The sequence below is a fragment of the Mustela nigripes genome, chromosome 3 (genome assembly GCF_022355385.1).
Source record: "Mustela nigripes isolate SB6536 chromosome 3, MUSNIG.SB6536, whole genome shotgun sequence".
Taxonomy (NCBI): Eukaryota; Metazoa; Chordata; class Mammalia; order Carnivora; family Mustelidae; genus Mustela; species Mustela nigripes.
In genome coordinates, this window is record NC_081559.1 from 9,759,533 (window position 1) to 9,784,489 (window position 24,957).

General features: G+C 37.3%; 1 protein-coding gene and 2 pseudogenes across 3 annotated transcripts in view; 2 read left to right on the forward strand and 1 right to left on the reverse strand.

The window, feature by feature from the left end:
- Positions 1 to 24,957, forward strand: part of PLCL1 (phospholipase C like 1 (inactive)) — a 355,288-nt gene that overhangs the window by 140,326 nt on the left and 190,005 nt on the right. The gene's annotated exons all lie outside the window — the stretch shown is intronic.
- LOC132012823 (transcription factor BTF3-like) lies at positions 11,229 to 11,727 on the reverse strand (annotated as a pseudogene).
- Positions 12,750 to 13,030, forward strand: LOC132012824 (HIG1 domain family member 1A, mitochondrial-like; annotated as a pseudogene).

The window sequence follows — 24,957 nt, forward strand, 5'->3', positions numbered from 1 at the left end:
CTCTTTGGTTAGGGTTATTCCTAGGTATCTTATGGTTTTGGGTGCCATTATAAAAGGGATCGACTCCTTAATTTCTCTTTCTTCTATCTTGCTGTTGGTGTATAGAAATTCTACTGATTTCTGTGCATAAATTTTATATCCTGCCACTATACTGAATTCCTGTATGAGTTCTAGCACTTTTGGAGTGGAGTCTTCTGGGTTTTCCACATAAAGTATCCTATCATCTGCAAAGAATGAGAGTTTGTCTTCTTTGCTGATTCAGATGCCTTTTATTTCTATTTGTTGTCTGATTGCTGAGGCTAGGACTTCTAGTACTATGTTGAATTGCAGTGCTGAGAGTGGGCAGCCCTGCCATGTTCTTGACCTTTGGGGAGAAGCTTTCAGGTTTTCCCCATTGAGAATGATATTTGCTGTGGGGTTTTCATAGATGGCTTTGATGATATTGAGATATGTACCCACTATCCCTACACCATGAGGAGTTTTGATCAAGAAAGAATGCTTTACTTTGTCAAATGCTTTTTCAGCATCTATTGAGAGTATCATATGGTTCTTGTTCTTTCTTTTATTAATGTATTGTATCACATTGATTGATTGGTGGTTGTTGAACCAACCTTGCAGTCCAGGAATAAATCCCACTTGGTCTGGTGAATCATCATTTTAATGTATTGTTGGATCCTATTGGCTAGTATTTTGCTGGGGATTTTTGCACCCATGTTCATCAAGGATATTGGTCTGTAGTTCTCCTTTTTGATGGGGTCTTTGTCTGGTTTAGGGATCAAGGCAATGCAAGCCTCATAAAATGAGTTTGGAAGTTTTCCCTCCATTTCTATTTTTTGGAACAGTTTCAGGAGAATAGGCATTAATTCTTCTTTAAATGTTTGGTAGAATTCCCCTGGGAAGGCATTTGGCCATGGGCTCTTGTTTGTTGGGAGATTTTAGATGACTGCTTCAATCTCCTTACTGGTTATGGGTCTGTTTAGGTTTTCTATTTTTTCCTGCTTCAGTTTTGTTAGTTTATATGTCTCTATCAATGCATCCATTTCTTCCAGATTGTCAAATTTGCTGGTGTATAATTGTTCATAATTTGTTCTTAAAATTGTTTGCATTTCATTGGTATTAGTTGTGATCTCTCCTCTTTCACTCTTGATTTTATTAATTTGGGTCCTTTCTCAATTCTTTTGGCTAAGTCTGGCTAGGGGTTTATCACTCTTATTAATTCTTTCAAAGAACCAGCTCTTAGTTTCATTGATTTGTTCTACTGTTTTTTTTTGTTTCTGTTTCATTGATTTCTGCTCTGATCTTTATTATTTCTCTTCTCCTGCTGGGTTGAGGCTTTCTTTGCTGTTCTTTCTCCAGCTTCTTGAGGGGTAGGGCTAGGCTGTGTATTTGAGACCTTTCTTGTTTCTTGAGAAAGCCTTGTTATTGCTATATATTTTCCTCTCAGTACTGCCTTTGCTATGTCTCAAAGATTTTGAACTGTTGTGCTTTCATTTTCATTGGTTTCCATGAATTTTTAAAATATTCCTCTTTAATTTCCTGGTTGACCCATTCATTCTTTAGTAGGATGCTCTTGAGCCTCCATATATTTGAGTTTTTTTCCAACTTTCGTCTTGTGGTTGAATTCTTGTTTCAAAGCATTGTTGTATGAAAATATGCAGGGAATGATCCCAATATTTTGGTACTGGTTGAGACGTGATTCGTGATCCAGGATGTGATCTATTCTGGAGAAGGTTCTATGTGCACTAGAGAAGAATGTGTATTCTGTTGCTTTGGGATGGAATGTTCTGAATAGATCTGTGATGTCCATCTGGTCCAGTGTGTCATTTAAAGCCTTTATTTCCTTGTTGATCTTTTGCTTAGATGATCTGTCCATTTCAGGTGAGGGGAACGTTAAAGTCCCCTACTATTATTGTATTATTATTGATGTGTTTCTTTGATTCTGTTATTAACTGGTTTATATAATTGGTTGTTTCCATGTTAGGGGTATAGATATTTAAAATTGTTATGTCTTCTTGTTGGACAGACCCTTTAAGTATGATATAGTGTCCTTCCTCGTCTCTTATTATAGTTTTTGGCTTAAAAGCTAATTTGTCTCATATAAGGTGTCTTTGGATCTAAAATAAGTTTCTTGTAGACTGCATATTGATGGGTCTTGTGTTTTTTTTTTTTTTTTTATCCATTCTGATATCCTGTGTCTTTTGATTGGGGCATTTAGCCCATTTACATTCAGGGTAACTATTTTTCTTTTTTTTAAAGGTTTTATTTATTTGCTTGACAGAGAGAGAGAGATCACAAGTAGGCAGAGAGGCAGGCAGCAAGAGGGGTTAGGAGACTCCCTGCTGAGCAGAGTCCAATGTGGGCCTCAATCCCATGACCCTGAGATTATAACCTGAGTAGAAGGCAGAGTCTTAACCCACTGAACCACCCAGGCACCCCTCAGGGTAACAATTGGAAGATAAGAATTTAGTGCCATTGTGTTGCCTGTAGGGTGACTGTGACCGTATATTGTCTCTGTTCCTTTCTGGTCTAATATTTTTAGGCTCTCTCTTTGCTTAGAGGACTCCTTTCAATATTTCCTGTAGGGCTGGTTTGGTGTTTGTGTATTATTTTAGTTTTTGTTTGTCCTGGAAGCTTTTTATCTCTCCTTCTATTTTTAATGACAGCCTAGCTGGATATAGTATTCTTGGCTGCATATTTTCCTCATTTAGTGCTCTGAATATCTTATGCCAGTCCTTTCTGGCCTTTCAGGTCTCTGTGGATAGGTCTTTTGCCAATCTAATATTTCTGCTGTTGTATGTTATGTTATACACCTCTTGTCCCAAGCTGCTTTCAGGATTTTCTCTTTGTCACTGAGATTTGTAAGTTTTACTATTAGATGATGGGGTTTGGACCTCTTTTTTTTGATTTTGAGAGGGGTTCTCTTCTCTGTGCCTTCTGGATTTTGATACTTGTTTCCTTTGCCAAATTAGGTATATTCTGTTATAATTTTCTCCAAGCTACCTTCTGCCCCTCTCTCTTTCTTTTTCTTCTGGGACCCCAAGTATTCTAATATTGTTTTGTCTTATGGTTTCACCATACTTGTCTTGTGGTATTCACTTTCTCTTGAATTCTCCCCTCATGGTCCAGTAGTTGTTTGTCTCTCTTTTGCTCAGCTTCTTTATTCTCCATCACTTGGTCTTCTATATCACTAATTCTCTCTTCCACCTCATTTATCCTAGTAGTAAGAACCTCTTTTTTTTAATTGAACCTCATTAATATATTTTTTTAAAATTTCAACTTGGTTAGATTTTAGTTCTTTTATTTCTCCAGAAAGGGATTCTCTAATATCTTCCATTTTTTTTTTTTTTTTTGAGCCCAGCTAGCACCTTGGTAATCATCATCCTGAACTCTAGTTCTGACACATTACTAATGTCTATATTGATTAGGTCCCTAGCTGTTGGTACTGCCTTTTTGTTCTCTTTTTGGTGGTGAGTTTATCTGCCTTGTCATTTTATCCAGGTAAGAATAGATGAATGAGAGAATAAAATACTAAAAGAGTATCAACAACCCCAGAAAAATATACACTATCCATATCAGAAGATATCTGAAACTTGAGGGGAGAAGAAAGGGGGGAAAAAGAGAAAAAAAAATATTCATTAGACTGGCAAATAGAGCAGAGCCACATATTTGATTTTGGGGGTATTTTGGTCTGTTAGAAGAAACTACCTCCCAAAATTTTAAAGAAAGAAAAACTTGTATATATACACAAAAATAAGGGTAAACATGATGAAGGGATGGAATATGAGTGTAAAGATGAAAAGTAAAAAAAAAATTCTAAAAAAGGAATTGATAAGATAAGAAGTTGTTTGAAAAAAGAAAAAAAAGAGGAAAGAATATGATCAGGCTGAGACTAGAACAAAGCTATGTGCTAGATTTAGGGTATCTTCTGAACTATTAGAAAAATTGTATCCCAAAATTTTAAAGAAAAGGAAACCTATATGTATAGAAGAAATAAGGTTAAATACAATGAAGGGATAAAATATGATTATAACAATGAAAATTAAAAAAAGATTTTTAAAAAGGTATTGATAAGATAAAATAGTTAAAAATGTTAAAATAGGAAAGAGGAAGAATTAAAAAATAGAATAAGAAAAAAGATAAAATAAAAAAATTAAGTTTGAAAGACTAAAAGATCATGGGGAAAAAGCCATTAATTCTATGTGTTGCTTTCCTTACCTCTGGAGTTCTGCAGTTCTCATTGATCAGTGAACTTGGTCTTGGCTGTATATTCTTGTTGATCTTCTGGGAGAGGAAACTGTTGCAGTGATTCTCAAATGTTTTTGCCCAATGCAGAATTGCACTGCCCTTGCTAGGGGCCAGGCTAAGTAATTTGCTTGGGTTCACTCTTGGGAGCTTTTGTTGCCTGAATTCTTTCTGTAGAGGTTTGGAGGATGGGAATGAAAATGGTGGCTTCCAAGTCTCCGGTCTGTAGGAGCTGAGAGCTTGGGGCTCTACTCTTCAGTGCACCCTCAGAGAAAAGCAGTCAATCCCTCCCGTCTCCCTGGTCTCTGGCTGCAACCCGGACCTTACCCAGCCTGTGACCAAGCATCTCTGTCTTTGGTGCACAGCCCCGCTTGGAGTCTCCAAACCCAGCAGATTCCTGCCACAAACTCCCACGCTGCTCCTCTCAGAGGAGTAGGAGGGGGTCTCCCCGGATTTGCTGCTTGTTGGGTCCCTACTCAAAAAGGGATGGCCTTGGATCATGGTTTAAAGTAAGCCTGAGCTGAGAGCCCACTTCTTGGCTTTCTCTCTGTGGCCAGCTTCCCCGCTCTGATACCTGGGAACTTTGGTACACTGAGGCACCCCCGGTCTTTTTGTGTCCCCGTGGGTCCTGAGACCACACTGTCCTGGTGACGGGTCCATGCCTCACTTAGCATCTGGAACAATATCCCTCAGTGGAGCAGACTTCTAAAAGTTCTGATTTTGTGCTCTGCTGCTCTCCTGCTTGCTGGGAGCTGGCCCCTCCCCCTGTGGTCTATCTTCCTGTTGCTTCAGATTCTGAAGAATTCCTTTTGCTCTCCATGTCCAACCTTCTGGAAAGTGGTCAATTTTCTATTCCTAGAGTTGCTGCTCTTTTCTTCTATCTTCTGTTGAGTTTGTAGGTGTTCAGAATGGTTTGATAACTATCTAGCTGAACTCCTGGGACCTGATGATATTTCAGTCTCCTACTCCTCCACCATCTTGCTACATTTGAGAAATATCTTAAGGATTTTGGAATGGCATGTCAAGAATTATTATACTAAAAATAGGATCAGTTTCTAATTCCTGTGGGGGAATATATATATATATATATTTTCCCCCATATCTTTTTCATATATATAATGTTCATTTTCTAGGTGTATCTGCTAATTAATATCAGAATATTCTACATTTTAGGAACAGGTACCACTTCCATTAATCCTTTCCTTCCCGTGCCTACACCCATTTCCTTAATTTAGGCATTTATTATCACTCTTTGGATTATTGTAGGTGTCACCTTGCTTTTCTTCTGGCTCTCACCCTTTTCTAAATACTACTTTGTACTGGTTGGAGCAAAGCAGCTACAATCAGATTAAAGCCTTAAGGGGCTTCCTATTGTCTAGCAAATAAAACCCAAACAATGTAGTTTAGCACTGAAGATCCTTGATGGTCAGGTGGGATTCCAGCCTTGTCCCCCATAACTCTGCAGCCAGTACTCTGTGTCCTAGTGGATTCAACTACTTGCTTTACTTGGTTGTTCTTGTGTTTTTTCCTCCACAGGCATTTGCTTGTGTTGCTTCTCTATATTTTGGCTTCCTTCCATCTTATAATCAAGTCAAGCTTGATTGTCCAGGCCTTCTCAAAAACCGCTAAATTCATTCATTCTTTCTAATTCACTTCCATTAACGTAATCTTTCTTTCCTTTAACTCTGCTAGAATACTGAAACTCAAACATTATGATTATTCCTTTGTGTTGCTATTGTTTCTTATATACATATTCTTGATGTTCTGTCCTTTGACTAGATTCTAATTTGTGGGGGTATAGGCCATGTCTTTTGTTTTATTTTGGTTTCATTTTTCCTTGAACGGTATCTTGCATGGGATTGGCTTTGGCAACTGCTAGTTGAATGGGCCAGTGGATGAAGGGTCTGGTAAAACCCCTTTCCCTGCTGCTTCCTTATTCTTGCTTCTTTCTTTGATTTAGAAATCTCTCACTAACATGAAGCTGGTAAGTTTTGTGTGACACTGGGTACATGTAAATGTGTTAGTCTGTCCTTGGGCTGATAAATTATAACCACTGGTATTCTAGTCCTGAATCTAGTCCTCAGATTACTGATGTTCTCCTATTTCAGATCATCTCCTCTATAGGGAACAGCTACTTCACTCTCTTGGTCTCTCTGCCTCCATTCAACAGGAGACTCCCTTCTGGAGAGCTCTTCGTCCTGATTTAAGTGCTAAATGGAAGAATAACAGTTTTTATACCCAAAGCCTTATTTTGCCCATGTGTTTATTTTCTTGGGCATATTCCCTATCTTCTAAGTCAAATCCTGCCTATCATAATTATTGACTTCTCTTATTTTTATTTTTCACCTTCAATTAATTCCTTAATTGTGCCACATAGGTTCTGCAATATACTTCCCATGTTTTAAGTTGTCTTAAAGCAGATCTGTTAGAAGAGAATTTTTGACCTTCTCAAATTCATGCACAAAGAGACCCAAGTTTGTATACAGTTCTCAGTGATTAAAAAGATTTCCATATTTCTGACTTCTCTCAATTTTCTCTCGTATGGCTTCCCTTTACTTGTGTACTAGCTCCTGTATTTGGGTAGGTTCCATTTATTAGCTATAACTGCTCTCTGGTTAAGAATTTGGTGGGATAAAAGATTAAAATACAAGTGAATTGGACTTTGAGGGGGGCATGGGGATCACTTAAATATCCCATGAGTCCATATTTTTTCTAGTCTGTTTTTTAAACTACTGTATTTATATATTTCTTTAGATAGTATGACAGTTTGTTAGTGGAAGAATGGTGGATCAAAGCCATTATGTTAGTGTTAAAATTTAATTCAAGAAAAATTTAATTCAAGAAATATTTTGAATAAGTATAATGGAGGCTGTCTGAGCTAAGAACTGGAGAGCTAAAACATAAATAAAATAAACATCAACCCTTACAGAAATCGAGCAGAGATCAGTAGATTGCAGAAAGACCATACTTCTTAAAGTATTTGTCTTCACACTACATGGTGCACATATACAACAGATTCTCTGTTATGTGTTGTAGTCAAATGTGGTATTCAGGCTAATCAAATGTTTTAATCTTTAGAGAGTTATTATAAATATTACACACAAATCACCAAAGTTACAAAGAATCACCAGTTACAAAGAATTTGCATAAAATGAAACACTCAGCATCTAACCACATTGATCTTTGCTTTAGAAAGTAATTCAACGGGTACCTGAGTGGCTCAGTGGGTTAAGCCTCTGCCTTCGGCTTGGGTCTCTGCAGAGAGCCTGCTTCCTCCTCTCTGCCTGCCCCTTTGCCTACTTGTGCTCTCTGTCTGTCAAATAAATAAATAAAATCTTAAAAAAAAAAAAAAGAAAGTAATTCAAGATCTTAAAGTGCCACTGTGCTTATCACTATAAATATTGATTAGCATGATACTGAAATTGTGCCAAAACACCAGTGATGAGAGAGTTTAGTAGTAATCGCTGCCATTAATTAAATGCTAATTACATGTAAGTGTTTACAGCATTTCTTTTTTTAATCCTCACATCATCTTTATCACTGGCCCAAGGTCACTCACATAGCTAATAAGTGGTGGGGTTGGGCTTCAAACCCAGGCAATTTGCCTCCAGAATCCATGCTTTTAAACACTAATCTGTATTGCCTCTTAATTATTTCACTGTTTTCAAATTTCAGTGTGCATTAAAATAATCTTAGGGAACTTTCAAGATGCAGATTCTTGGGCCCCATCCTGGAGACCTGGATTCAATAGATCTGGAGCTAGGCCTAGGAATATGCATTTAAACAAGCATCTACATGATTCTGCAGTGCTACAATTCCACTCTCAGACATACTCTCTCAGGTTTTTATAATGTATATAGATATACATACATAGGCATATCTGTAATGTCTTCTCTTACTCCACCAGAATTACTGGTCTAGCACAGTATACTGGAATGTATTCTAGGCAGAGTTAGAACAATTCTTCCCTGCTACCTGCCCCCAAATTAGCTATGTGACTTTGGCCAAATTATTCATGTTAGTCAGTGTTCTTTGAGAAACAGAACCAATAGGATTTGTGTATATATATGTAGAAAAAGATTTATCATAAAGAATTGGTTTATATGATTGTGGAGGCTAGTGAGTCCAAAATCTGTAGTGTGGGCCAGTAGGCTTGGGACCCATGAGAGCTGATAGTACAAAGTCCCACAGCAATCTTCTGGAGAATCTTCCAGAAATCTTCTGGAGTCTTCTAGCTCAGGGAGGCCACTCTGTTCTTTTCAGGCCCTCACATGCTTGTACAAGTCCCACCCATATTATGGAGGGCAAACTGCTTTACCCCAGAATCATGGATTTCAATGGTAATGTCGTCCCAAACACCCTCCAAGTTGAAACATAAAATTAACCATCATATTACGTAATTTCTCTGAGTTCTGTAGGTAAAGTCTCTTCAGTAAAATCATCAGGAAATAAAACCAGGTGATCATAACTATATAAAAGAGGCTCCAAATGGGTGACAAATGGGACACACCCTGACAGCTGATGGCTTTACTTTGACTCATCCACAGTTGTCTTAGTCAGTGTTTTTCAAAATTTGAATTACTGGTAGTTGCTGACAAAATTTACAAGAGAATCTGTATTTCTGTTTTCTTAAAAAAAAAAAAAGAAAGATTTGACAATGTCGCATGGCCACAATGTAGCTGAGTCACAGATGTCACTTTTAGGGGAATTTGCTACCTCTTTGTATCTCACTCCCTGTTTCTCACTCACTCAGTGCATGGCCTTTATTTCTATGAGCTGCTCACAGAAAATGCTGAGGCATTTGAGTTTTTGACCATTGCCTTCCTAGCTACTAAACATTTGTGGCAGCTCTACCTCCCTGCTTAAAAATGACAAAGGGAGAAGTAAGATTTCTGAAACACATGAAAGCTTATATCAGGAAATCACTATTTCTTCAATGTGTGCAGTATGGTTTATCACCTCTCCCACGGTTACCCTCTCTGGGCCTCTCAGATCACTAACGTCTTTTGAGTTAACAACAGGGATGCTTTCATATTCTCATACACCTTCTTGGTAGGAGATGATAGAAACTGTGAAGTGTGTTCTTCAGTCACTGAATGGGGTCAACCAGATTAAAAAGATGGAGGCATATTGATGTAAAAAGAGAAAGAGAACCTGCTACTTTTGTATGGAGTTGAAATAGTTTAAGAAGCAGTTTCAAATGTGAGGGTTATCTTTCCAAAGCAAGACTGGCTTTGTAGGAAAATAGGATGGGCAGTTGTTTAATAGTAAGATTTCAAAGGTAAAATAGCCTTATAACTTCCCCAGTTGTTCTATGAATGCTGAAATTACTTCAACTAGGACAAAGTCTTTTATTCCATAATGGGAAAGAAAGCAGAGACCTTTGAAAATAGCAACACAGGGCCTAAGGAACAAAGCAGTGATATTAGATCCATATTGCAAATACATTTTGATGGGGGACTAGGGAAAAGATGAAACCCAGGGGCCTTGTAGGTCTGAAAATAGTTGAGGTAAAAAGAGTACAGTAGAGTACAGTAGAGAATTTACTTTACTGACTACTTAATATGGCTGGCCCAGACACATCTTTTTTGTTTTGTTTTGTTTCTTTAAGTAAACATGCCTATGGCCACTTTTTTCTTTTTTTGACAAAATTTGTATAAATTGCCTTCAGGACCTTGAAAACTAATTCCATCAGGCATATGGTTTGCAAACATGCCCTCCTTTTCTGTGTTAAAAAATGTATTTCAGATGTATAGCCCTATTATGGTTTCTCTAGAAGTCATCCTTCATAAAAGTAATTCAGGAATGTTAGAATCTTTGTCAGTTTCTTGGCAAACAGTATTCGATTATATATTCATGCTCCTCCGTAGGATGCACAATTTTAGAATGATTCTGGAATGTTTCCAAATTTTATTTTGGAATTCAGCATTTGGCCATCTTTATTAATCCCAATCAATAATAGCTTATAATAATTCTAAATGTGTTAGCTATAAATCGCTGCTGTATTCCATTCAGCAAGAATGTTCTTGCTATTTGTTTTCCCAGACTATATATTCAAATACGGACTTTCATGTGCCAGGGTTTTTTTCCTCTGATATTTGGGTTCCTGTGGATAATTTGTAAGATCATCCAGAGAAAGAATGCCTAGGTTTTAATGTCTAATGTTGGATTTTCCACTTGGGAGGCATATACTTGCCTCTAGATTTTCCATTTGTAGAATTTCCTATTACTTTTTCTTTTCCTTTCTATTAATTTTGAACATATTAAGGTCATCATTTACTCTAGCCAGTTGCTTATTTTCATCTCGAATAAATTTGTAGTTTTCTTATTTTTAAATCCACCTAGTAGTTTATTTCTAAATCCCTTTTCCTTAAGTCATAGGAAGAGAAATATTATACTTAGCAAAAGGTTTATGCTTCCTTTGCTGTCTTTTGGAGTAATTTTAGTAAATTACTGACTGTAGCTCTTAGAAGATTGCTTATTATGCCATTCTGCTAGGAACTGTAGTCTTGTTTGGCTCAGAGACAAAATAAGCTTAGGTTCTAGGGCTATGGAAGTTTTTTCCCTCCGACCAGGTAATAAGCTCTATATGAGAAGTGGTTTGGAAATGAAATTTCAAATCTTGAGGGGTTATTTCTGATCTACAAGGATAGGTGATAACGGTACTTTCTCTTGGCTCAAAGGCTGGGATACTTCCTGCCTTTTCAATTCAGGTAAATGTTGGAAAGTAGCAAGAATTATATTGTATTTTGGAAAAATAAATAGATGGAGGAAGACTGTATTTGTTGAAAGTACCCTTTCTATTATAATTAGAAACATGAATAATTAGTATTTGAGCTGCAGTGTCCAAGGGGCTTGGGCTTAAAAATATTAGAGATCTAGATTTTATCAGATCCATGAACAAAATTTTAAAAAGCAGTCATAATATAAAATAGCAGCTCCCAGTAACTTCTTCAAGTTTTATTTTCTTCAGAAGTTGACTCAATTCAGTTTGCTTCATTCTTGGAAGCTTCATCAAAATTCTCCACAAGACCTGGAACTTCATCATCCTCCTCCTCTCCGGTAGCAAGTGGTGCTTTTCCATCCACAGATTGTTTGGGCAGAGCTTCAGCCAGTCTTCAACTAGTCAGACTGTCTGCACCAAGTTGGTTTAAGATACTGGGTAGCGTTTCTGTCAGCTGCTTTGTCTCAGCATGGCCTGTAATGGTGAAAGTGTTCGCTGCCAGCGATGCCTGAACCCTGGGGTTGTTAAAGTGGATCACTGTTCCTTGGTTTGTGAACATATTCACTTCTTCAATACCAGAGATATTGTTTACCCCTAACTTCTTTAAGGAGAACTGAAGTTTTTTATCATCTGCTGTAGCTGTTCTATGAACCATCTTCTTTCGGCGAGCAGTTCCTTTCCCACCAATGGGCACTTGTGCTTGCAGTTTGGCGAGTTTCTCCTGGTTCATGATAGTTTCTTTCATCTTGTTGGAGCGGAAATGGGACGCGCGGGGGACTAGGGTTGGCGCTTGGGGGTCTCCGGCGGACCAGCTGAGATTAGGTGCACACGCGCGGGGACGCAAGATCGAATAATTAGTATTTGAATAAGAGAAGTGATTGAACTGTGCTTGGACTTTATATGGCATAGTATATAGTCAAGTTTTTCTTTTTAAATGAGAGAAAAATAAATTTTAAAAGACTCCATGTTCTCAAAATAGCTTGTAGATTATGCCTTTATCTCCATTCTTTTCCTCCTTTTTTTTTTATTCTTAATTTTTTAATTTTTATAAACATATATTTTTACCCCAGGGGTACAGGTCTGTGAATCGCCAGGTTTACACCCTTCACAGCACCCACCAAAGCACATACCCTCCCCAATGTCCGTAACCCCACCCCCCCCCCCCCCCCCCCCCCCCCCCCCCCCCCCCCCCCGCCCCCCAGCAACCCTCAGTTTGTTTTGTGAGATTAAGACAGCATATGTATTGACAGGTAGGGTGCCAGTGGAAAGACCACCCAGGGGCTCCATGAGCAGACTGCTGAAATTCAGGTCACCACGTGCATTTCCAGGCATTTAAAGAGAAGTAATAGACATAAGGCTTGTCTGTGTTTTACCTCTTGATTAATCACAGGTGGGTTATCCATGGTGGTTTTGAAATCTCTGGTTAGTTTTTTTCTTCAACTCAGAGTTCTTCTGAACCACATGTTATTCTGTGTTAATGCCAACTAATTTCTTATTCCAGGCTAGGTCCTCAAGTAGTGTCATTTGGGACAGAACCAAACTTGGAAGATGAGGTTGCTTGGAAACTAGAGGGGCAGAGAGTTGAGCAGGTTCTGACAGTGCAGAATCCCAGGGAGTACTGGTCCTTGCAGCTGTGGGAAAACCTGCTCTTCCACTCTGTGGGAGAATCTCCCTTTATGTTAGAGGTTTTGTTCACTTTCTATTCACTCACTGATAACTGTCTTGAGTTTCAAAGTAACTTGGATACTATCAGCACTCTAGGAAGGAGGTGTCTTCAGTCACTATGTCAATAGGCATGGATGTTTCTCTTTCTTCGTCCAGGAAAGGTCAGGGATCTAAACTTATTTGAAAAGCTAAAGACGCACTGTTTGTTCCCATTGGAACAGCAGGGTTTGCAGCAATCATTGCATATGGATTATATAAACTGAAGAGAAGGGGAATACTAAAATGTCTGTTCACCTAATCCACATGCATGTGGCAGCCCAAAGCTTTGTTATGGGAGCAGTGACCCTTGTTATGGGCTGTTCCATGTATAAGGAATTCTGGACAAAGCCTAAACCTTAGGAGAAGAGAAGTGGTCTTGGTTTTGTTGGTGGTGCTTGCTTTTTTAGTTAGGTATCTCATATATTGAGTATATATGTTTATGTTGAAAATAAATCATCTGAACAGCATGGTAATTTAAATATTCGCTTCTTTTCTTGTAGGCTTGATCTGCCTGGTAACAAAGTTACTAGTGACCACTTATTTAGTTAGGTCATTCAGGGGAGTCAGATTAGCACAAAGAAACATGTCACTTTCAATGTATTTGATAGTGATAATATATGTTCCTTCTTGTCCTCTTTATAATTAATTTTATCAGAAGAGTTTAATTTACCAATTCTTTTACTCCCAGTTGCTTTTGATGTTGTGTAGGAATCCTGTTTAACTTTTTTTCTGCCTGTTTTGCAGACTGGTTGAGTATTCCAGTTTTTAGGGCTGGTTGGCTCCAGACCCTTTCAGAGCAGTGCGTGGAATATTATTAATATATTATATTAATTGTATATTTATATGGATTTTATTTATAGATAATATATTCATATAAATTTTATATAAATTAATATAAGTTAAATATTTATATTTATATATAATTAATATTATTAATATGTTATAAGTTTCCCCACAACTGAAAATATGTGTATTTAAACCAAACCTAAAAAGGTGATAACAGCTGCTTGGAAGTAGTGTTTATTTCAGAATCATACTTGTAAACATGAGAATAACTTAACTCTGGATCCCAGTTAAGCTTTTTCTGTAATTGCAATGTTGTATTTATGCTGCTGTTGTATTAGAATAATTTTTAAATGTCATCTTGAAATAGAGATGTGTATTCTAAGTACTAATGCAAAGGTAAGTGAAAAACACTTTTGAAATGTATGAAGTTTGTTTATTTTCTCTGTAAGAATTATAAATGTTAACAAATTACCTATAGTTGAAGTGATTAATGATTTATAAGCAAGGAGGTTTGGTCAGGCATTAGACTCAAGCTAAGCCCAAGTGCTCACATACTCCAGAATGCTTTATTACAGTTGTGAAGTTTTCTTGTCTAACCTGAATTTACATTCCATGGTGATAACATGGTAAATGTTGTGTTAGTAAAGTAAGTGAACACATTTAAAAAAAAAGAGAGAGATAAGTAACTTGGGTATGATTAGATACGTACTGACAACTGGAATAAATTCTAAGCTGAGTAGTTAGAACTGAAATAGTCTACTCAACAGTAGAACACTGTTTTCCATGTCCTTTGTTAATTTATTTGGGGGGTTTCTTTAGTGACTCGGATGATTTGCATACATATTCATTATCTACTTGACAGTTAAAATGTTGGTCAGAAAAGTTATCTCTCCCTCATGATCCTAAATGAAAAGGTAAGAAACCCAGAGGATAAATTATGTCTTCTCTCTTGGCTTATTTTTAATATTAATACAATTAATACAATGTCAGTGCTCTTTAAATGCTGAACTTTGTAATGCATGTGTACTTTGAATTATTTTGTTCAATAGAGAGAAGGGTAGAAAAAAAAATACATGCTTCTTCATGTAGCTCAAAGGGCTGATACATCAGAGCTGAAAAAATTATAGTCACCTTGGGTGACTTTCAGTTTCTCCCTTGTTCTTGTAAGGCTCATTTTTTCACACACTAATATTCTCTAATAGTTTCCCATTGGTGATGTGTGTCTGGCTAAGTAATTTCTAGTGAATGTAGCCATTATTGAACTTAATTTGTCTTTCACTTATTATTCCAGTGGTATTCTATTACATCAAGATAACTTACAAGTCTAATTTACCTATGTGGATATTGCTTTTGTGCATTACATTGTGCTCTAGAATTTCAAGGCTCAAATTATTTTCTGCTTTTTTTGGGTTTCAAAAATCAAATTGTTTTCTATTATCTTTAATTTTCACCAGGAAATTGAATTCAGTTGGGTGGACCTCTGGCCTTGGGGGAGCTAAGCCCAAGTGCTCACATAAAATTCAGACTATGGAGGCCCCAAGAGGCTAATCTAAAGGTCCAAGCAAGATGAATACATAACATAGAATTATCAGAGACCTCTTAGTAATGATAATAATGAGAGCAGCTGTCATTATGGCGATACTTACTAGGCTTTGGGTTCTTTATGTCTATTATTCTCAGGTAATCAATTGGGAAGGTAGGATACAGTTCAAACTCCTTTTCTTTGCATTGAAGGGCTTTCAGTGTATCATAGCAGCAGCTTAGTTTTCTGGTTTTCATTTCCATTCCTTTACTATCAATTATCGTACCTGGTCAGATGGCCTATTTATGGTTCCCTACAAACACACCTTGCATTTAAAAAAAAAAAAGGTTTTATTCACTTATTATTCACAGAACCATGCAATTCACCTATCTAAGGTGATTAGCTGAGTGCTTTTTAGTATATTTATACAGTTGTGCAACTGTCAGCACAATTTTAGAATCTTCTCATTAAGATTCCCCAAAAAGCCCCATGCTCATTAACAGTCTTTCCCTTCCTCTCCTTCACCCACCCTTCTATACGCTACTAATCTACTATCAGTCTCTAGATTTGCCTGTTCTGGTCATTTCAAGTAAATGGAACCACACCATCCGTGGGCTTTTGTGACTGGGCTTCTTTCGCTTAGCATGATGTTTTCAGAGTTCATCCATGTTGTAGCCATGTGTCAATACTTCTTTTTATTGCTAAGTAGTATTTCATTGTACGAATATAACATTTTTTATCCATTCATCAGTCGATGAACATATAGTTTTTTTCTACTTTTTGGGTATTATGAACATGCTGCTATGAATATTCATGTTTAGGTTTTTGCATGAATACATGTTTTTATTTTTCTTTGGTATATATCTAGGAATGTAAATCCTGGGTCATATGGTAACTCTGTGGTTAACCTTTTGAGGAAGTACTAGACTATTTTCACAGCAGCGACCACACTTTACATTCTCATTAGCAGTTACTGAGGATTCTAATTCCTCCACACTCTTGCCGTTATTATTATCTTGCCTTGTCGTTATCTGTTTTTTTTTTTTTTTTATTATATCCATGCTAATGGGTGTGAAATGGTATTACATGGTGGTTTTGATTTGTATTTCCCTGGTGACTAATGATGTTAAGTATCTTTCCATCAGTTTATTGATCATTTGCATATCTTCTTTGGAGAAATACTTATTCATAGCCTTTGCCTATGCACAAAATGGATTTGTGTTTATATTTGTGTTTATATTATTGAGTTATAAGAGTTGCTTATGTATTCCAGATAATAGTCCCTAATCAGATATATGAGCTTCAATATTTTCTCTTGTGAGTTGTCATTTCAATTTCTTAATGATGAAACACACAAGTTTTTAATTTTTAATGAAATCCAATATGTCTATTTTTTCTTTTTTTTTGAATGTGACTCTATTATCATAATTAAAAAGCTATTGTCTAACCCAGGGTTATGAAGATTTATGCCTCCAGTTTCTTCTAAGAACTTTATAGTTTTATCTCTTATAGTAATATTTTTTATCTATTTTTCAATAATTTTTTTTTTTGAGAGGGAGGGAGTGACAGACAAAGAGTGGGGCAGGGCAGAGGGAGAGAGAATCCTAAGCAGGCTCCACACTGAGCACAGAGCCCAACACAGGGCTTGATCTTACAACCCTGAGATTATGACCTAAGCCAAAAATTAAGAGTTAGATGCTTAACTAACTGAGCCACCTTGGCACCCCACTAATTTTTGTGTATGGTGTGAATTAGGGGTCCAATGACATTCTTTTGCATATGGCTTTCCAGTTGTTTCTCCACAATCTTACATTTTTGAATTTTTATTTATTCCCAGAATGTTCTTCTGTTTTCTTCTTGGCAGTTGAAATCCTTTTGAGTCAGCTCATCTTTTGATTCCTATAAGTCTTTTGACCACCTCAACTTAAAGTGATTTCTCTTCTTTTAACTTGTTATCTCTTCATGGGTATATACCTTTTCTCTCTGCTTAAGTAGAGCCCAAAACTATATCTTATACCCTCTGTGACCCACAAAATATCAGCTGATCAATGTCCCTTAATGCCCTGTCAAAGTCAGTGGAGGACCGGAAGAGTATGGGCTTTGGTCCTATAATTCTGATGTTCTTAATGGTTTCATGTGTGACTATGTTTGAATTACAGGAGGTTATCAGAGGTATTATAGCCATTTCATGGTGATATTCTGTAGATTCTAATAACCTTATTGACAATTATGTTAAGTATATTAACAATTCTAGTATATACTGCATTTTAAAGAATAATAATATTGACATTTATATAAAGCTTTCAGGATCTGGTCAATAATTGTCTAATATTTGTTTTTTCTGTGAAAAGAATTTGGGAATAAGGTCTCTTCTCATGAAAAATTCTATGTATTATTATGAATATCTAATGTACTTTTACCTTCAGTGATTGACAGAATGAGGTACAGTTTTTGTAGCACAGTTTTTGTAGATTAGTGGATATGCTGTAAATTGGTTTTTTTTGTTTCCTGAATTATACATTGGTGACCCTGCCTTTTTCTGGTATAATAGAGAATTGCCTGCCATTTGGTTTCTTACTGAGGATGTGGGAATAAGGCTGTATTTCATGAGAAATTCTATAGGTTGTTTTGCATATCTGATATGCTCCCTTTAGTGATTGATAGAATGGGATATGTCTTATGCACATACGACAAATCAGTAGGTATTCTACAAGGTATACTTTTCTCTACTGAGGTTTATGATACTCAACCACCCACCTATGCAGACATGAGGACAGGTCTTTCATGAGTTATTCGTGGGAAGGTGATATCCACAAGTCCTACATTCCTTGATACTTTAAAATCCATTAATCTCACAATTCTGTAATATATAAAATATTCCCAGAAACAACTAGCTCCTTTCCAAATGGCCGCAGGAGCCTCTGAGAGCAAAAGAGGTCTCTCAACCAATCAGTGTCTCAATAATGTCACAAGATTTTGCTTAGGAAATTGAAATGTCTTTTTGATACTATGTTTTTTCATCGCATTTCTTGTTCTGTTGTAGATTTCCAGAATAGTGCATGTTAGTAACTGTAGGTTCCTTCCTTCCTTGACCCTTTTCTGAGGTATTGAAATGGTCTGGGTGATCTGATGACTGGTTCAGCGATGGCTGTTTTATTATCTCAGAGTGAGTGGTTTAAAAAGACAATTTATACAAAATTACCCTCAAAGTGTATGTGTGAGTTTAGTATATATTGTACTCTGCATTTTTATAGGATGCGTGCAGTGGCAATTTGTACTCTATAATAGAGATGAGATATCTGGTTTCTCAAGGCTAGCCTCTGAGTTAATTAGGTGGAACTGTCTTCCAGATGTGTCAGATAGTTCTAGGCAAGCAGTAACTATTTATAGTTGCTTCTCCATTGGTGCCAGAGGTAAGTTTGCCTTCCCCTGAATTCCCTCAGCATTTTATCTGTCTCTTGCTGCTTTCATCACGTTCTACCCCCTGTTGTAACTTAGCTCTAGCTGTGTACCTTATCTCCCTGTTTCCTTTTCACATAGTTTGACTCATGATGTTCACTTAATAGATGTGGTAATCACTGGTGTTGGACAGCAAATATTGCAGCTCTCAGCTTTCTGGGCAGGCAATAGGACCATACTTCCCACCACCTTTGGCTGCATGACTCGCTTTGGCATGGAAGTAGTGTATGTCACTTTCAGGAGAAAGCATTTAATAGCCAGTGTTCAATTCTACTTTTCCTTCCTCTTAAATGTGATTGTGTGATGAGATGAAATCTGAGTCCTGAATGACTTCCAAGACCCTGCTGACCTGCAAAAGACATGTAGCTTGGGTAAGAAATGTATTTTTAATGCTTTAAATAGCTAGGATGTTGGGGTTGTTTGTACATATCATAACCTAGCCCATTCTGACAAATGTACTAGGCCTGTACTTCCAAAACAATAGCCATCAACTACGAGTGGCTATTGAACCCTTGAAATGTGACTGTCCAGTTGGAGATGTGCCATAGGTATGAAACACATACTGGATTTTGAAGACTTAGTATTTAAAAAGTATGTAAAATATCCTATTAGTAAATTTTTAAATGTAGTTTACATGTGGAAATGATGTTTTGGGTATAGTGGGTTAAATAAAGTATATTATTAAAATTTATTCCCCCAGTTTACTTTTTTAAAAATTATACATGCAATTGCATGTTGGCCAGTGCAGCACTCAACTATAAACTTATTGAAGGCTGGAGCTCTATCTTTCACCCTTGTTCTCCTACAACATCCCACAGTATCTGGGGTATGGATATGTTAAATAAATAAAAGTTTAATGAGTGAACTACATCTCCATTTATATTTAGTTTAACATTAATGCAATATTCACCATGAAGCTTATTTGTATTTTTGTGTTTAATAATTTCCTCATTTAGTTCCTTTAGCTAAAGAATAAAAATGCTCAATCTTTTTAAACCATTAGAAAATTTAATACCAACTATACTTTTATGTAATGTTTGTGTTATGTTAATGTTTTAAAATGTTTCACACTACAAAAATGCTGGAATTATGGTCATTAAATACATGGCCTAATCAAAACTTTAGCATGGTTAATCCCAATGGCCAGCATTTTTTTTTTAATCATTGTAAAAATAACCAAGAAGTCCCTATTTGTTTAGTCATATTGTGACCTTTATTTATTTGCCAATGTCATCCACTTTTGTAATTTATATCATTGTTTGGCTTTTCCTATGAGGCCGTATGCTACAAGTCAAAAGGAAACAGGGCACAGCAGAGCACCCTGAGGACCTTCTGTGACATCAAGTGTGGATGACTGACTCCTCGTTTGAGGAAGCAGGGCTTTCGGGTTCTAGATGAATGAGACAGAAAGCAAAATAGGTGAGGAAAGGAGGTTTCAAAAATAACACGTCTTGGGGCGCCTGGGCGGCCCAGTGGGTTAAACTTCTGCCTTCAGCTCAGGTCATGATCCCCAGGTTCTGGGATGGAGTCCCGCATCAGGGTTCCCTACTCAGCTGGGAGTCTGCTTCTCCCTTTCCCCCGTCCCTCCCCCGAGCTCATTCTCGTTCTCTCACTCTCTTTTTCAAATAAATAAATAAAATCTTTATATAAAGAAAGTAACATGTCTTTAAAAAATAGAGTGGAGCATAAGTAATATAGTCAACAGTATTGGAATAGCGTTGTATGGTGACAAATGGTAGCTATGCTTGTGTTGAGCATAGCACAACTTAGATTTAGGTTTAAACATGGACTTGTGGAATCACTTTGTTGTACACCTGAAACTAATGTAACATTGTGTGTCAACTATACTTCAGCCAACCAACAAACAAAAGAATAAGCTGAGGGTGCCTGGGTGGCTCAGTGGGTTAAGCCTCTGCCTTCGGCTCAGGTCATGATCCCAGGATCCTGAGATCGAGCCCCACATCGGGCTCTCTGCTCAACAGGGAGCCTGCTTCCTCCTCTCTCTCTTTGCCTGCCTCTCTGCCTACTGGTGATCTCTCTCTGTCAAATAAATAAAATCTTAAAAAAAAAAAAGAATAAGCTGAGACATCTAGGGAAAAAAAGGGTGGAGGAAAGATGCTGGAAAATATTATAAACACTTAATAAATAAATTATAGCTATTGACATAAGATTGTGTGAACATGGAGTTATGGAGGGACATATACTAGGCTATTCTATTGGCTCAGGAGCCATAGGCGGAGGGTAGAGAGATGCCTCCATCAAAAGACTGTAGGATCAGCAAGGACTTGTCCACAAACCAATTTATGTATAATTTGCACAAAATCCTATGTTATGTGTAAATGCATAGAACTACATATGACACGGTGGTTACCAAAATATTAATGATAATTCTCTTTCTGGGTTGTAGCTGAATTTCAGATAATTTTACTGTCTTTGTTATACATTTGACTTCTTTTCACAAATGGGTATTTTGTTTAATCAGTAAATAATCTGATCTGGCGTTTTTGCACTTATGACAAAGTTTAAAGTTTGTTTAATCAGACAATAATAAAGACAATCAGAAGTTGTCTCTATTATTTGTGTTCCATTGAAATGACTGTCAAGTTGTTAAACGTAAAAAAGAGAAGTAATTAGAAATGTATTAAATTAGTGTGTTCATTTTGGTTATCAGGGCTATTTTAAATGCACCTATTAATAGGTATGGTAGTGTCTTTCATGAGTTAGCCTTCAATTTCCTTCCTAACTGACAAAGCAAAATAGCTGGTTCAGATAATGGAAGCATCTTATCTGAAACTGGACATTTCTTCAGAAAGAAAGAAAGTGCTTTTGTAAGATTATAAAGAATTTGGGAATTACGCCATGAGGGCACATGCTGAGTAATGTCAGTTTTTGAGGCAGGGTGCCAAGTTTTGTCAAAGAAAGGCAAATATGGGGTTTGTTTTGCAATATCTGGAAGATTTGGAACTCTTATCTCTTGGAAAATCTTTCCAAGATAAATTTAGTGTGAAGCCATTCTACTTCAAAAAACTACATACAGCAAGAGGGAAGTAAAAACAAAGTGCAACAAGATGTTAGATGAGAAAAGGAGGTTTTTCTCCCCCCACAGAGATTGTGACTTTGTTGAATTCAGTTTCACTCTGATAGCGTCATATAAGACATCGTCGTAAGGTTAATTTTGCTGAAACTCCTGAGCAAGGGCAAAGTAAAAAATCATCTTTCACCATCAGTTCACTTTTCTTCATCTTTAAAAGTGTGCAAAAGATGAGGTGTTATGTATTCAAAAGCATTCTGAATCTCTGGAGGATTTTGAGCAAGTCATTGAAACTTTCTGAGCCTCATTTTTCCTCATTTGTTTAATATGGAGCGTTTGGATGGTAAAACCTGCCTAGGTTTTACTTTTTTTTTTAAAGTAAAATGAAATTATTTTCATGATTTTTGACATATTTATATACTGTTTGGTATATATCAGTAACAAAAATTTTTTTTTTTTTATTAAGGTCTGGTTCTTCTATGATGTGAAGAGTTTATGGTATTGCCTAGAACTATGACCGTCCCCCCAAGTGCCTTTGAGTTTTCCACACGCTTTGAAAGCCTTTGCTTGGTTGCCACAAGGGTCATGGTGATTGACAGGATGAATCCAACCAATATGGGTTCATGTCTGTATCTACAAGATGGCTATACAGACCTGGAGACTCAGAAATATTTACTCCATCTTCGGATAAGTATCCCTTGCCCTCAGGTCTTCTTGGAGCCATCCTGCTAATGGTGACTCTGCCTGCCTTGGGTGGGAAGTCTGGTCAGGTTCTTGAAGAAACACAGTCTGGGCCTTTATCAGGAGCAAGTCTCAGCTGCTCTGAGAGGCTCCAAGCCAAACAGTGCATGTAGTGTGAATTATGAAGCTGTAGAAGACAGTAAGTGCAATTTGCTCTGGGATTATTTCTCCCCACCCCTTTCCATCAGTTTTGGAGCTGGTACAAGTCCGTCCAGCAGATTTCTGAACAACCTTTGAATTGAAGATAAATCCCAGATGAACTTGAGACTTGATTGTCTGAAGTAGGGTATTTTAAGCCTGTCTGATGAGTTTACAATACTCCAATTGAAGAGAAGTTGCATATGTTTTATTCATTAATTCTACATTTATTGAGTGCCTACCAAATGCCCTCTTGGTGACTACAAATATGAAAAAACAAAACAGGATAATGCAAGAGAGAAAGACTAAGAGATATTAATTAAGGAGCTAATTAAGATGAGTATAGCTTCATTGAGGAGATAGCATTTTCTCCCTGGTGAAAAGAAGGAGTCGGCCATAAAAAGGTCTGCTGTTAGGATATTTCAGGCAGAGGAACTAGCTTCTGGAAAGGTAGGATGAGCTTCATACTTTCAAAGAACAGAAAGAAGGCCATTGTGGCTAGAGTGCAATATGTGCTGGAGAGAAAGACAGCAGTTGAGGTCACAGAGGTGTGCAGGTGTGAGGTCAGGTGAACCTTGTAGGGAAAAGTTTGAATTTCATTGTAAGAGCATTGCTAGGGTTTAAGAAGGAGAAGGAAACCATCTGATTTGTGTTTCTCACGGTTCTTCTTGCTATTCAGTGGAAAATGGATGGTTGGAAGAGTATGGAGGAGGGTTAAGGAGTTAGTAATCCAGTTATTCAGGTAAGAGATGATGGTGACTCAGATGAGATTAGCGGCTATTGAAAAGGAGAGAAATGTCATGGCTTTCGTATATATTTTAGGGTAGAGTCCATGGGGCTTGTTAATGAATGCTTTTAGGATAATAAGAAAAAGCACAAATCAAGGATGATTTCTATGTTTGGGCTTGAATAACTAGGTGGATGGTGGTTCCATTGACTGAGGATGGGAAGAGCTGGAGAGGGACTGGTTTGGAAGCACACGAAGAATTCTGTTTTTCCCCTTAAGTTTGAACGGCCAATTAGATATTGAAGGGGTGATGTCAGAGTGGTCATTTGGACCTCAGTGGAAAGGCCCAGACTGGAGATTTCAATTTGGGAATCATTCGCACTGACCTAGTATAAATTTTGAAAAGTGAGATAAAATTATAAGCCAGTCCTATAATTTATCTTGAGTGTGTGCTACTTTCAGTCAGGAAAAAAAAAGAAAGATCTTTTATAGAATGATATGGTAATTATTACTTATTGCTTAGGCTTTTGTAATAGTTGATTATCAGACAGAATAACCACATCGCTTCTATCTGATAATTAGAGTTAATTTGCAAGTACTGATAATAGGCTGATTCACTGAATAAACAAAATAAGGAATACAAAGTTTTTCTCTGCAATCATGTGGGTGAAGTTTCTCTTCTTGTCTTTGTAGGCTCGGGGTGGCTGAATTCTTGAGAGTTTAATTTAGAATTTTCATTCTTTTTCATTGGTAAGCCATTGGCTTTCTTCTCTAATAGTATTGTGTACTTCAGGAGAAATGCTATTGGGGAAAATTCTGACCCCCGCCCCCCAACTCCCCCTCATCTAAGCTGTACCTTTGAAAGCTGTTTGCACTGGCAGACCTAGAAGCTTGAAGCCAGGTGTGATTATAGAGATGTTTCGCCTTATTGAGTGTCCATTGAGTGTCTGTTATGACGCTGAGTGTTTTGCATAGGTTATCTTGAAATCTCACTAATGCCCCTGCAATGTTGGCTTTTTTGTTTCCATTTTCATGGTGAGTAAACAAAAGCTTAAAGTCACATGGCTAATAAATGGCAGTTAGGATTCACATCTAGGTCTGTCTGCTTCTAAACTTATTTACACTTTTTTGTTCTGCCAGGTTGTTAAGCTACCAAAATTCCCCTTTGTTTATTCTCCCAGCCCTGTTTCCCCATCAACACTAGCCAACTACTCAATCAGCTACCACCTACATTTCTTTTTTAAAAATGGTCACCAGAGATGCACATGCCTCACTTCTGATACTTCTGATTTCTATCTGTAGATTTCAGCCCCTGCCATACTTGCCTTCTTCTCAACCATGCCCCTCTTCTACATTCTAGGATTCTGTTAGTGAAGCAGACCTCACGTTCTTTAGCCTTTCACTTCAACATTTCCCTATACTCTTGCCAAAACTCAATCTTGGCCTCGTTCTAAGTTTTAAGTTTCGGAGCCAGATCCATCCCTCGTTGTCACTTCTTCCACTTTCTCTGGCTCTCAGATTGAGGAGCAGGAGTCAGCAAATTTCCTGCTTCCCATCACACCCAGATTATTGTTTGCACATTGTCTCTCAAGAACTTGTGTTTTGAACTGTCCTCTATTGGGTATACCCCACTTTTTCTATCTTATGTTCAACTCACAACTTCTGCTTTCTCCTCATCCCACCGAGAGCCTGTTGCTGCAGACTTCCTCTCTTTCTTCTAGCAGCTCAGAAACCTAAACCCTTATCTGCTGTTCCAGCCCCTGTCTTCACAGATCTCTGGCCTCTGGACCTTAATTAAGCAAATTTATCTATGATACTCTTGTTCCTTATAGGCACTGCCACACTTCTCATCTGCTATGGTCTTCTCAGATGTTGGTTCTGGT